Source organism: Gallus gallus, chromosome 1 (genome assembly GCF_016699485.2).
Source record: "Gallus gallus isolate bGalGal1 chromosome 1, bGalGal1.mat.broiler.GRCg7b, whole genome shotgun sequence".
Taxonomy (NCBI): Eukaryota; Metazoa; Chordata; class Aves; order Galliformes; family Phasianidae; genus Gallus; species Gallus gallus.
The window spans coordinates 22,312,513-22,325,719 of record NC_052532.1 but is presented as its reverse complement, the minus strand read 5'-3'; the positions used below and the strand labels follow the sequence as shown (position 1 = coordinate 22,325,719).

Below are 13,207 nucleotides of genomic sequence, written 5' to 3'. Positions count from 1 at the left end.
CCTGTTTTTCACAGGGCACGATGGTACCATTTCCCAGTTTTCCTATACCAAGCTGGGGCTATTTAGTCACAGGCCACATCTTCTGCCAGTAACCACTCCTGAGCACTCTCTTCCAGAGGCAAGCAGCTTTGGAGGAAGGTGCTTTCAAACGTAAAATTGTCCACGCAGTGATGTTGATTGCCACACGGCAACACCCATCTCTCATCTAAGTCAGATTCTTATCGCAAGAAATGCCTCAGAAATCAAGCCAAAAAACAAGGAAGGATTCATACACCATCCAGTTCTGAACCATCTATTTTAAGGCAGTTTCACTAGTCCTAGCAAGAGCTGCGTGCTGTCCAACAAAAACATATATCTCCCACTTTCTGCTCTCTGCTGGGAGTGGCTGCTCACTGGGCACACAGCTGGACACCAGGATGGGCGGCCTCTGTACTGGCATAGTTTACAGAAGAAAATATCAGCAGAAGGGGTATAATTGGGTACACTCATCCTGCTTTTTGTCAGTTAGGATAGATACAGAAGAATGTTTCAGTGTGTGATGTCATTCTGGACACGTAAAAGCAGATCTGAAAAGCCTGGATGAAGGGAGAAATGCTGAGAAGATCCTGGGCATGGGGCTTCCTTCCTACATGCTGAAAACAGTGACTGGAGCGCCTGTCCCCTCTGGAGTGTGTGTGTGTCTGTGGTGGCTGAATGCTGCCAGCAGTATGGGGTCAGAAGCCTACCATGTGCTCACACAGGAATATGAAATGGCAATGGCTTCCTCCTTAACAATGCAGCAGCCACAAATATCTTTCCGTTAAAGTCCCCCACGGCAGATGTTTCTTCTGCTTGCTGTGACTTTGCCTGCGAAAATCAAAGCGCACAGGCCCTGTGTGGGAAGGCCTCACTGAAACCTGGGATGCATCCTGGGAGCTGAGGGGCAGGAGGTGGCACAGCACTCACAGGGCAGACTTAATACTGCAGTTCAAAACTGCATGCTGCGATTCAAGAACAAATAATTGTAGGGTTTTGCTGCCCTCTGGCAGGATTTTCTTGCAGCTCTGATTCTCTGTGAAATCCAAGCGCGGTGCTCAGTGATGGTGCTGAGCAGGAAGGTCTCTGCTCACAGAGGGCAGGAGATGGGCTCTGTGGAGACCTGAAGGCTTCCCTGCCTTTCCTAGCTGCTTGGAGGCACAGCAGAGCAAACTAGGCCCCGCTGGGCAATACTGCTGCAGCTTCCCTCCTGGCAGTGCTCCTGGAAGGCCAGAAGCACTTGCTGTTCCCAGACAGAGGCTGGGGTACGGGGCAGAGCTGCTGTGCTGGCAGGAGTACCCTGTCCCTTCTCTCCATTTTTCTAGGGCAGCAAGGCAGGCTGTAAGGCTGGTCGTTCTGCTGGCTGTCTCCTTGCAAGAACAACAACATCATCTTCCAGCTTTTGCTGTTCATCCTTCTGGAGAAAAAAATTAAGTTTGACCTCTGCTGTTGGGAGTCCCTGAGTGGCTCTGCCAAGTATGGTTCTGTGGCACGGTATATGCTTTCAGAGAGATACTCTGCAAATTAGGCTAATTTTCATTAAAGCCATTTTCCAAAAGGCCCATTAATGCCAATATGCCGCTTGTGGATACATGAATAGTTGCTTTGAACACCTGGGCCTTCTCTTCACTAAGTGCACTGCAAATCTCAAGAGGTGGGATTTCTTTAATGAAATGCTGAATTCTGCTCCATGTTGGTCCTGGTGAATGCCTGCATATTCAGCAGAAGGAACAGAAGGAACAGGCATATCTAGGACATCAGCTGACTGTCCTCAAACCATCCTTGGCATATTAAAAGTACCTAGGTTGCCTTAGATGTTGATGCTTTTTTTTTTTTTGCAGGTACCTGAAATTAAGTTGTGCTAGCCCTATCCTAAAATAGCAAGGAAATAGGAGTGAGGAGAGGTCCATAAAAGTACCCCAAGTACACAGATATATCTGACTGATTTTCTGGTTTGAGATAAAGAAAGGATAACATGTACCTGGTAGGAATGCACTTCCTGTTCCCATTAGTACACATAACCATCTGGCTGCCCATGTGAAACCCGTGATCTTCACCTCCAGTGAGTCACAGTCCCAGAAGAAATGAACAGATAGGCAAGGAAAGAGGAAGAGGTGGGACTCAAATGCAAACCCATGATCATCTCTGATACTTGGCTGTATGGCTATGTGGGATGTCCTCAGGGTTTTAAGCACAGAGGAAGCATGAGGTTGGAGAGTGCATAAGAGCAAGAAGGTGACATCTGTTCTGATGAGAAAGCAAAGCAGAGGAAGCTGTGGCAGTGCTAGCCTCACAGAGAGGCTCATCCTCTCATTGTACCTGGGACATGTCTTTACAGCAGAAGTCATTTACTGTGTGAGTAAATGATCATCACAGAGAATAGACACAAAAACACTATTACAGCTTAACAGTCTATTACTGTACGGACGTACCAAACACTGTAAGCTCTTTGTGTTTTTTATACTCTTGTGTATTAAACTTAGGCTTACTGATCTAACTGAGTCCAGGCATACCAATAATCAGATGCTGATTATTTATTTATTTATTTATTTATTTCTGGTGGGTTGTTTGGGTTCTCCATTGTTCTCCCTCTTTCTCTCACTTGTTCTCTTTCCCTCCATCCTTCTTATATATACATATTTTGCTCTTTGCCTGGTTTCTTTCTTGACTACCACACACATAAAAAGCAGTGACCGCGTGACTAATGATTCTCCTCATGAAAGTGGTCTCAAGCTTTGGCATCAAAGTCCACATTGCACAATGCAGTGCTGTGCAGAGCTATCACAGCTGGTCTGGAAGGCACTAGCTCAATGTGATAGTGCAGCCAGGCTAATAAATAGCTCAGAGCAAGCTTTCATGGATCTGCTTTATTGCTGTCAGGGGTCTGAACTTGTATCCCTTTATGGTACTGCACAGTGACAGTGAAATACGTATGCTTATTTAGAGCTATTTGGAGTATCTCTGGCTGACATTGTACTAGGCAGGTCAGGGGCACTCACAAAGCTATGAAGATGGTGATAGAAGCTAAGGTTTGATTTTATAGTTGCCTTTATTACTTAGTGAGCTTAAAGGATAAGAAACCATTTATTTATCCATCGTTTCAACTATAACAGCCCCAGCCACTAAAACACCCTGGGGCCCACAGGAGTGATGGTGATCCTTAGTGATTCCAATAAGATCTAAACTGATGAGACAAGCTGATGCACAGACTTATTCTGAGGTACTACACTTGAAAATCTATCCCTTTGTTTGAATTAGCTTGTGCCTGGTTTGTTTATTCAATGTTTGTTAGCATGGTAGACACAGCTATATATGGAGTAAGTATTGATGCCTCTTCTGTTATGTTTTACAAACTATAAGATCTGTGTAATGTTGTCTTTTAAGTCATAAAGTACTGCCTGAAAATGGGATCCTATCAAGCATCATTCACATTTCAGCTCCTGCCATGAGGGTGCGTAACACTCATCTGGACTTCTCTTGCTGTGAAACCAATCTGAGCACCGGTTCTGCAGAAGAAACATTTGATGGCTGCCCAGAACACACTGAAAGGCTTGTGCACCCTGAGATACAACCTAGTGCTGAACCTGAAAATGTTTCATATAACTGGGAGCATATTAGCTAAAGCAAGAGGGCAGAACGTTAACAAGTTTTATTTTAATGAGCTTGGTTATATCCCTGGCATGCATCACAGGAAATCCCTGTTAATGGTGGCCTACCACGGATCTTCTGTTTTCAAACATCTGGAGAAAGCCAGCTGTGACATTAACTATGACATCCCAGCTAAGAACTTCTATGGATCAGTAGCCATGGACTGGGAGCACTGGAGACCTCTGTGGGCCTGCAACTGGGATGCAGAAGGTGTTTACAGGAAAAAGTGAAGAAAATTAATTTCTGACATGGAAGAGAACATTTCAGCAGCTGATGTTGAACATTTAGCCAGACTTTCCTCTGAAGAAAGTGCAAAACCTTTTATGGGGAAACAATTGCATTAGGAACAGAAAACAAGTCAAAGGGCTTGTGGGGATATTATTTATACCCTGACCATCACAATTACAATTTCTGTGACCAGAACTGTACTGGTTCCTGCCCATAGAGTGAAGTTTTGAGGAGAATAAACTTTCCTGGCTCTGGGATAGGAGTGCATCCTTATCTTTCACTGGCATTAATAAATGCCTTGGAAACAGTAAAATCTTTCTGCACTTTTCTCAGCTTAGAGCTGATGAATCCATAAGGATTTTCTCCATGACATCCTAAGGTTACTCCTTCTCCATATTTGTGCATAGTTGTCTAGGTTATAGAGAAAAACCTTTACTATTTCTGTTTGATGTAAGCTCTTGCTGGAACACTGTGGGCTTCATTTACGTTCTAACCATTCTTGCAGATGGTACATTAAGATGGAAAACCTCCATCTTGAGCCAACTCTGCTAGTTGTCTCCATGCTTAAAGAGCTCAAAGTTTTGAAGAAAAAATGCAGTCTAAAATACTTTTTTTTTTTTTTCGCTTTAGTTCATCACTATACTATACTCAAACATGCATTTGAATGGATTAAAAGGATTTCACCAATCTGATGTAGTATGCAGGAGGAAGTTAATACATTAATCCTCTCTGATGTACTTTCTTCTGCTCAGGTATGCAATCAGTAACTAATCCCCAGATAGCTGCCCTTTTATAGAAAAGAAACTGAGGAAAAGATGTTAGTAACCTGCTCACTGTTACAATTTAGAAAATTGCTCAGGCTAGATATTGAAACCAGGAACCTTCCTGTATTGCTCCATCTCAAAAACATGTCATCTATTTTCATTCCTACCTTGGGGTAGAAAAATAGTGCACCAGAAGCAATGAGTACTGCTCACATCAGCTCAAATACACACAAATATTTTCAAGACCAATGCTTTAACATAGTTCTTCTTTACTTAATTGTGGACATCCTCTCAAAATTCCTTGAAGACAACAGATTTTGTGTGAAAAAGCAGCATAACCCTTTGTTACAACCCTGGCTTCATTCTCCTGCTATACCCACAGGTCTCAAATTGTGTATTTTAGAGTTTAGTAAATGAGCCGTAATCACTTTTTAAAGGCCATTTCAGCTTTTCAGCCAAAGTACGTAGCAGCTAAACTGGGAAAGAGAATTTACTCCCTCTATTAGGTCTCACTACTCCTCTAACATTGCCATCACTTGCTACACTTCAGTTGGAATGCAGGTGCCTTTCCTTTGCTGAAGGCGTGCCTTTGGGCCTCTTTGTGTGTTGTGAGGCAATGTCCTTGTTATCTGTTGGGGATGGGAGAAATGGGAAAGGATCTCAAAACAAAGGTAGGGCATTGTATATCTGAATAGGGCTGGGGAAGAAAAGCAAAACCTGCCATTAATATACATTCTGTGGTCATCCACAGGTTGTATTATTGATTTACTGAGTACAAAAGCTGAATCAAGTGGCAGACTATGGAAACAATGTAATACACATCTGGACAAAACAGAGTGATGATGGAAAACACTATTGTGTACCTCTGGCTGTCTATGTTGTCTTTTCTTTGGGCAATTCTTTTGAGTTAGGGAGTTTCCTTTCTAATACCTATCTACCTTCTTGACCTAACTCTGACGGATGTGGATTGCTCAGGATGAGGTGTGCTGCAAAGCTAGATTTACTTGCTCATCTGGCTCCTAGCTAGACTTGAAGGATCAAGATACTTGCTTTGGTGGTTTTATACAGCTCACCCATCCTTAGCTTTGCAAGATGTCAAGAACTTAGCTTTGCAAGGGTGTCAAGAACTGCCACAGGTGGCTGTTTAACTCATTTATGCCCAGTTTCTGCCATTTTTTTCCCCCTTCAGCAGCCAATTCCTGTGAAGCTTTTCTACTTTGATTCCTGATGTGACGTGGTCCCCAGTCTCCCTTAAAACTGTAGTGGCATCTAGGGATTCACTTGCATATCAACGGTCTTTCATCTTCAGTGCTTGTGGCACAGTGTTGTTGCTGATCCTTAATCACTGGTCAACCTGGGGATAAAGATCCATGCACCACATGCTCTTCTCTTAGAGACTGAAATTTAAGTAAAAGGCACAGTGAAAGACATCTTTTTGAAACAAACATCTAAAGAGCATGAAAACTCAAATTGAAATTATTAAGATTTTCCAAGTGCTGCATTTCCTCTTTCATTTAATTTTGCACAGTGCCAGCATTCCCCCTCCTGTAGTGTATGCCTTTTTAGAGTAACGTTTTCTAAGATTTTTTGTAAGAAGCTGTGAGCTTCTATGAGCTATGAACAGTGCATGCCTTTGTAATCACAACTTTCAAATTGGAGTGGGACTGGAAAACAGCTGATTGACATAGCAGAATGGCTCCCTCCTTCTCCTTATCAGCAAAAACAGAATTGATGGAGTGCTTCTGGGAATTCTCATGTTAAGAATACCACTTTAATTAAAAGATTTTAGTTGTTTTTAGTAATAATGAGATGTCAAAGAATTACAATTACATTTTGCATCAAAGTGAATTAAAATGCGCTCTTTTCCCAGTGTTTATTCACTTGCTTATTACCAACATTTTAGGCTGTAACTGTTTGCAAGAATCAACTTATATTTAATAATCTCTGTACTCTAGACAGCAAGTCTTGATCCACAATAAAAAAAATAGTTTATAAGAACCAATATGAAAAGAACCATAGAATCATAGAATCATAGAATCACCAAAGTTGGAAAAGACCCACAGGATCACCCAGTCCAACCATCACCAATGGCTCTCACTAAACCATGTCCTTCAACACAATGTCCAAACGTTCCTTGAACACCTCCATGGTTGGTGACTCCACCACCTCTCTGCGCAGCCCATTCCAGTGCCTGACCACCCTTTCAGAGAAGTAGTATTTCCTAACATTCAGCCTGAACCTCCCCTGGTGCAACTTGAAGCCATTCCCTCTAGTCCTATCACTAGTCACAGGAGAGAAGGGGCTGACCCCCAGCTCACTACAACCTCCCTTCAGGTAGTTACAGAGAACAATAAGGTCTCCCATGAGCCTCCTCTTCTCTAGACTGAACAATCCCAGCTCCTTCAGCCACTCCTCATAAGGCCTGTGCTCCAGACCCCTCACCAGCTTTGTTGCCCTCCTCTGGACACGCTCCAGGGCCTTGATGTCTTTCTTGCAGTGAGGGGCCCAAAACTGGACACAGTACTCAAGGTGCGGCCTCACCAGTGCTGAGTTTTTCCTCAGAAAATGCAGTACAGTGGACTGATGCATAAATAAGCATGGGATTGCTTTAGAAAGGCTGTGAAATGCTGAGTTAGCCTGACGGTGATCTCTTTACACTGTAGCAAGATCTTATTAACACTATTGGAGAAAGTGCTGCCTTGGGAGCTGCAGGTATTGTTATTTGGACAGAGATGAATTTAACTTTGTAAGGTAAGCCTGTGCCTGAATTAAATGCAATGTGTAAGATCCTCATTTTATCCTATTAAATAGACACTAAGTGCATCAGTTCAGTGCCAGCAGAACTGACTGCTTAATCTGTCTTTGTTGTCTCCCAGTAAGGATGACAATGAAACATGCAGTTCTTCCTGGCCAGCATAGTTGTGTGTAGCAAAACCAAGCAATCCATGGTAAGGAAAGAAGCCAGCAGCTAATAATAGACATTCAGTAAGACAGTATTTATCATCCTGGTCAGATTCCTTTCCAGTTGGACAAAACACCAGAAAATCAGCTGGAGCCTGACTGGCCCATCACTTAGGTATAACAGCAGTGACCAGCAAGATGTCTGATTATAGAATTCTATTTGTGTTTCTGTGGGCAACTGAAATGAAGAAGGCTGCTGAGATTAGGTGGAGATGCTTTGTATTAGATTATATCAGACCTAGACACAGTAAACTTAGAGATTGATGTCTGAGATACCAACATGTCCTGGAGCTTTCAGACAATCATATATCAGATTTTTGTCTAAAGAAAAGAATGTGTTCTCACAGCTGTGCGAAGTAGGTGTTCTGGGCCAATTTTCTGCTGGCAGATAGTGAAGAAAACCCAGCCAGCATTAGAATGGATGGCTGAAGGTAAGTGTTCAGTTATCCTCAGCAAATTCAATTGCTCTTCCAAACCCTTGTGAGTATTCGGCCTGGGTTCCATCAGACTCAATGTAAATAGGAGGGCTGAACTTCCTTCCAGCTGGGTCAAATGACATAGGCAAGCTCCTGAGTATCTTCATCATCTCCAGACCCCCCAGGCTCTTGCCACACAGCCTGGCAGCAATCACCTGCCTTTCTAGCATATATCATGATTTCATTCTGGTTCTACAGGCTGGGTTGTTTTCTGGGGGAGTCCCCCAGGGGTCTGTCTTGGGACCAGTGCTCTTTAACATCTTTATCAATGACATCGATGATGGCATCGAGTGGACCCTCAGCAAATTTGCTGATGACACCAAGCTGAGTGGTGCGGTTGACACGGAGGAAGGAAGGGATGCCATTCAGAGGGACCTTGACAGACTTGAAAGGTGGGTCTGGGTGAACCTAATGAGGTTCAACACAGCAAAGTGTAGGGTTTTGCACTTGGGCCGGAGGAACCTCAGGCATCTATACAGACTGGAAGGAGCAGTCCTTGAGAGCAGCTCTGCAGAGAAGGACCTGGGGGTCCTGATGGATGATAAACTTAACATGAACCAGCAGTGTGCTCTTGCAGCTCAGAAAGCAAATGGTGTCCTGGGCTCATGAGAGGGGTGGCCAGCAGGGACAGGGAGGTGATTGTCCCTCTTTACTCTGCTGCTGTGAGGCCCCATCTGGAGTACTGTGTCCAGGTATGGAGCCCCCAGTACAAGAAAGACAGAGAGCTGTTGGAGAGGGTCCAGAGGAGGGCCACAAAAATGATCAGGGGGCTGGAGCACCTCCCCTATGAGGACAGGCTGAGGGAGCTGGGCTTGTTCAGCCTGGAGAAGAGAAGGCTGCGGGGTGACCTTATTGCAGCCTTTCAGTACCTGAAGGGGGCCTATAAACAGGAAGGGAGTAAACTCTTTGAAAGGGTAGATAACAGCAGGACAAGGGGGAATGGTTTTAAGTTGAAAGAGGGAAGATTTAGATTGGATGTTAGAGGGAAGTTCTTTACCAGGAGAGTGGTGAGGTTCTGGAACGGGCTGCCCAGAGAGGCTGTGGATGCCCCATCCCTGGAGGTGTTCAAGGCCAGGTTGGATGGGGCCCTGGGCAACCTGGTCTAGTAAATGGGGAGGTAGATGGCCCTGCCTGGCAGGGGGGTTGGAGCTTGTTGATCCTTGAGGTCCCTTCCAACCCAGGCCATTCTGTGATTCTGTGATTCTGGGGGATCCAAATTGATAAAGCCCTTTGCAGCCCTGCACTTCCACTAGGCTGGTAATATTTTCTGTGTAAAATCTAGCAATTCTTTAAATCAGATGCATGTAAGTTATCCTGAATAAGTCCATTAACGTGGGCTACTTACATATCGTGTATTTTTCAGACTGAATTAGAAACAAAAATAGACTGTTCAGTTTCATACCAGAAAAAAAATATTTACTTTTACCATTTACAGAGCAACTGCACAAAAGTACAAAAATTCATTGATTCTGAAGTTGGGCCCTATGTTACCAATACCACAGCAGCAGATGACGTGTGCAGTAGCTCTCAGGCAATGGATGAAGTGTTCAAAGATTTGGAAGAGCCCTAATGAGGAAGTAGTTGCAAGTGTGTACCCAGAGAGGGGTTAATGGCTAAATGTCCAGACAGAGATTAGTGACAAGTCGTGTCCCAAATGGGTCTGTCTTGGGACCAGTGCTCTTTAACATCTTCATCAATTACATTGACAGTGGGATTGAGTACACTCTCAGCAAGTTTGTGGATGATACCAAGCTGTGGGGTGCAGCTAACACACCTGGGGGATGGGATGCCATCCAGAGAGATCTAGACAGGCTGGAGCAGTGGGCTCATGAGAAGATCATGAGGTTCAACAAATCCAAGTGCAAGGTCTGTATCTGGATCCCGGCAACCCCTGCTGTCAGTACAAACTGAGGGGTGTAAGGATAGAGCACAGCCCTGCCAAAAAGGACCTGGGGGTACTGGTGGACTACAAACTGAGCCAGCAGTGTGCTCTCACAGCCCAGAATGCCAACTGCATCCTGGACTACATCAAGTGTGGCTAGCAGGGTGAGGGAGGTGATCCTGCCCCTCTACTCTGCACTGTGAAGCCTCAGCTGGAGTACTGCATCCAGCTGTGGAGTCCTGAATACAGGAGAGACATGGATCTGTTGGAGTGTGTCCAGAGGAGGGCCACAAAAATGATCCAAGTGATGGAACACCTCTCCTATGAGGACAGGCTGAGAGAGCTGGGGCTGTTCGGTCTGGAGAAGAGAAGCCTCTGGGAGACCTGAGAGTGGCCTTTCAGCAACTAAATGAAGGCTGTAAGAAAGAAGGGTCTGCTGTGACAGGACAAGGAAATGGTTTCAAACTAAAAGGGGGGAGATTTAGATTGGATGTAAGGAAGATACAATAAGGGTGGTGAGGCACTGGAATAGGCTGCTCAGAGAGGTGGTGGATGCCCTGTCCTTTAAGACATTCAGGGTAAGGCTGGACCAAGCTCTGAGCAACCTGATCTAGCTCTAGGTGTCCCTGTTCATTGCAGGGGAGTTGGACTAGATGACCTTTAAGGATCTCCACCAACTCAAAGGATTCTATGATTTTATAATATCTATGTTTGAATCGTAAGAGATAGAAGCCTTAAAGGACCAAGGACTCATTGTGAGAACAGAAAGATCAAATGATTATGTGGAAATAAAGGCAGAGACATTTGTATGCTGTGTGCAAGGTTTTGCAACTCTTAGCAGCTTTTAATTCTTCAAACATATGCTGTTATCCTCATATCTAACCTTGGTGAGTTATTGTCATAATAGCTATTTCAAACAAATGATTGTAAGGTGAATAAATGCTATGTTAAGAGAGCATTTGAAGGTGAGTGAGAAAAACTTTCTTTTTTTTTTGGACAGAATACCTTTGCAGAATGAAATATTTTCAATTCCTCTCAAATTGAGGGGGACTGTGACTAGAACAGAACCGATCACTGAGAAAAAAATTGAGTTTAGAATGATTGTTCTTTAAAAGAAGAAATACATAAATGAAATTCAGACTTTATCTTTCAGAAAGTAAATGTTTTCAAAAGTACTTTTCTGATAGTGAAGAAAAGTAGAAATATTCTGATTGGCTTTTTTTTTTTTTTGATGGAATGACTTTTTCAGAAAAATGCAGTTTGTTAAAATTAAAGTGCTGATTATTGTGGAATTTTTGAGGGACAGAGCCTGAGGGAACGGCATGGAGCTGTGTCAGGGGAGGGGCAGGCAGGGGATCAGGAAAAATTTCTTCACTGAGAAGGTTGTTGAGCCCTATTTCCTCTTTAAGCAGTTACCTGCCCATGGCAGAGACGCTGGAATTGGGTGATCTTTAAGGTCCCTTCCAACTCAAGCCATTCTATGATTCTGTGACTGAGGTTTTTGTTTTGTTTTGTTTTGTTTTCCAACAGCCAGAGGAAGACCTGAAAATCCAAGTTTCCCTGAGCCCTGGAAGGAAATCAGCAAAGCACAGACCACTACAACGAAGTCAGGCTTTCAGCTGTTTGAGAAGTATCCATCAAGTTCCGATTTCTCTTTCTTTGCATAAAGGGTATAGGAAGCACAGACGATTTTGTGAGCATAAAGTATTGGAGATGCGTGGTGTGATCACCTGTCACCTGCAGGATGGTACAATGATGAGGTATTTTCCAAACCAGAGCACGTTACCCTACATACATGCTGAACCTGTTCTCATTGGAATAACTGAACCAGCTTATGACTCTTCTGCTAGCATCCCTCTCCTTTTGAGATTCAGGTTATGTGAGAAGAGGTATCAATTCCTATTACCTGCTTCTCTAAGATCAGACCACCTCTCTCCTCCTGTAAGAAATGTTTATGATTTCAGTTTTATAACTTTTTGGATTTCTACTTTTTTTTTTCTTTGTTATTCCTATGGCCTGTGTATCACAGTGCTCCAGTGATGTGCTAGTATTGCAATTTTCTGCCCTGGGACTTAACTGTCATAGAGCATCCAATAAAAAGTGAAACTACTTAAGCTTCGGATTGTGAGTTCCTCTCTGGTGTCAATGCTCTTCAGGTTTAGGCATGCCAAAACCAAGAGCTGTAGTGACTGAATTACTTCATAGATTGTTGCAGAAATTAGGAACCTAAACAGCCCTGAGAATCTGTGCCTTGGCTCTCATCAGCAGCCTAGTTAAAACTGTTACACATGATATGTAGAACATAATGCAGCAACCGGTAACAAAACTAAAATTATTGCAGCTGTAGGCTTCTTCTCTGGAGATAATTAGAGATCGATTTATATTATTTTACTCATTAAATGATAGTGACAAAATTTACTAATCTCTGTATATTCACAAGAATGGATGCTTTAAGTATAACAAATATGCCTTCTTTTATTACAGTCTGATTTGTGATTCTTTGATGTTTTGTGAGGTTAAACATCTCTTAGTAGTAGCACATGAAAATAATAATATAAAGAATTAAGATCAGAGGAAAGCTGATAGTCTGAGCCAAAGCTATATGAAATCAACTTTAAGCTTCCTTTGGTTTCTATAGCCTTGCACTGAGCTGGGTGTCTACCAGGGAATTACACTGCAAGACTCTTGAGACCTTGATGGGTGCCTCTTCCATGCTGAAATATCCACATAGTAAATTAGATAGGTGAAAGCACACATTACAAGCAAAAACAAATTTTAAATATGTCCCTGTAAGCCTAAATGCAAAAAATATCTAATAAGCATCTAAAATAACTTAATTGTTAAAGATTTTGATAGGCTACTAAGCATTTATGATAACTACAAAATGCTCTCTGTGATTTTATATTCAACAATACTTGTTGGTATAAGGTATGAGAATAACATGTTCTTTCAACTAACCAAAAGATTAACAACCATTTAACAGTCAGCTAAAATCTGCATGTGTCTCACTAACAATTGAAACAGTGTACAATTTTCAGTACATCTTATCTTCTGGCAGAGGCAACTGCCTTCATTGAAACGATACTGTAATTGTGAATGAGAACAGAACGTACTGCTTTGACATTATCAGCTGCTGATGACCCTCCTAGGCTGTTCCATGCATCACTATGAAATGGGAAATCTGGTGCTGATTCTGAATTTCAGGTAATTTGGATGCTCCATTTGTAGTAACG

General features: G+C 43.0%; 1 pseudogene; it reads left to right on the top strand.

The window, feature by feature from the left end:
* On the top strand, positions 1,591–13,200 carry HYAL4 (hyaluronoglucosaminidase 2; annotated as a pseudogene).